Genomic DNA, 1875 nt, shown 5'->3' with positions numbered 1-1875 from the left:
AAGCGTTCAGCTAGGTCATCTGTGGGGGCTGCTGAAGATTGGAAGTTACAATCATTAGCAGCCACAAGTTCATATATAATTTATACCACTTTGCTGGGCTTTTACACGTGTATCTTCCGCTTTCGATTGATAAACGTTTCTTAGCACTAGATATAAGTGAAGAAACTTTGTCACATAATAATTGGTATCTTGATCTGTTCCCTGACGTAAACGCTTTTGTCTGGCCTTTATTTCTTGCTTTATACGCGGGGTCATCCAAGGTTTATCTGAAGGATGAAAACGTACAGTACGTTTGGGCAGCGTTTTATCAAGAATACGCGTGATCATACTTGTGAATTTCGAAACTTTATCGTCATCTCATCAGCATCATAAACCATTTCCCAGCTTTGCCTGTTCAGATGGACACTCAGATCGATTAAGTTACTACATTTTGTCAGGCGTACTTTTCGGGAAATCGCCTTCACTTTTTCTTTCAGCTTTGGGGTGAGTAAGAGACACTGATGGTCCGAGCGGCCAATCGGCGGGAGATGTTGGATGTCATTGTAAAATTCTGACATATTAGTAAGGATTTGATCTAAAATATCTGCCCCTAGTAGGAGCTCGTACAACTTTGCAAAGGTTAAAGCGCCTACATACTAGATTCAGTTTCATTTGTTAAAATCTCCGGCGATGATTATACCTGCTGAAGGATGGTCTTTCAGAATTTCATCAAGTCCATTTGTGATATACTCGAGCATTGCTCTTTCATCTTCCATCGTCTGACCTGGTGGGTAGTATACACTAATAACTATTATGGCACTATAAGGCCTGGGAGTTCTAGGCGGTTTAAGCAGGAGCCATAAGACTTCTTTATCTTCCACTTCAAGATTTGTAAGACGGGTAGTAGGCATTTGATGGTGCACATAGGCTAAGACACCGCCACCAGGGTAGGGCGGTCTCGTCGATATGCGTTGAACTTCTCACTAATTTCTATAGCAGCATCCGGAATATTTGAGTTCAGCCAGGATTCTGTAATTATGACCAGAGATGGGTTATTGACAGCAGCGATTCCAGAAAGTTCTGTAATTTTATTTGTCACATGACATGCATTGGTTAGGAGTATAGATGGAACTGAGTAGGTGCTAGGTGGCATAACTAAGTTACTTTTCATTAAAGAAATTGGCACTAGATTACAACGATATTTTTGAGCATTATATCTCGGTTTTGTAGTGGGTCTATGCGAAGAGATTCGGACTGGAATTGAGTTCACCATTTCACTAGAGGGTGCATCATCATCATCTAGTTCATTTCCTGCTAAAAATGTCTTGGAGGAGTAATAAACACCCTTCTCAACCAGCGGGTGGGGGTCTTGTCTTAGCGTCTTAGAGGTGTCATTGGGATCGACGCCAGAGGTGGTGGTAGGTATGGAAGTGGAGGTTGGTATGGGGATAATAGTGGGTACGAAGGGGGCAGGAAAGGGGGGTAATAAACTGACTGGAACGGGGGAGGATGACGAAAATTGAGAGGAAAAGGGGGCCAATTAAAATTGGGTTTTTGAGGTTGTAATGAAGAGGCATGGTTTTCCGTATTTTGAGGATGACGTCTGATTATAGGGTCATTGCCTTGGGTATGGAGGAAATCACAATTATTGCCTTTAAGGCAAAAGCCCTTCCTACGTATAAAAGGGCAGGGAACCAGATGTTTGGGGGTTTTAAATTTATCTAAATGATTAGGCGCTTGACTGATTACTGTGTTATTTTGCTGAATAATGTTCCTGCTTGCATTAAGATGACTTGCTTCGCACACTTCGTTAACTTCAATTGTATTCTGCTCATTATTTAACTCTTCTTCTGCAGTAGCAATACCTTTTTGCATATAATTAAGCGGATTTCCATC

At 41.5% G+C, this 1875-nt stretch overlaps 1 pseudogene; it reads right to left on the bottom strand.

Annotated features, from left to right (window-relative positions):
- Positions 1-323: 323 nt before the first annotated feature.
- LOC114544176 lies at positions 324-1252 on the bottom strand (annotated as a pseudogene).
- Between the last annotated feature and the right edge of the window lie 623 nt (positions 1253-1875).

This window comes from Dendronephthya gigantea, unplaced genomic scaffold (assembly GCF_004324835.1).
Source record: "Dendronephthya gigantea isolate DGI-Jeju-01 unplaced genomic scaffold, DenGig_1.0 000675F, whole genome shotgun sequence".
Classification (NCBI taxonomy): domain Eukaryota; kingdom Metazoa; phylum Cnidaria; class Anthozoa; order Malacalcyonacea; family Nephtheidae; genus Dendronephthya; species Dendronephthya gigantea.
This window is presented reverse-complemented; position numbering and strand designations above follow the sequence as displayed.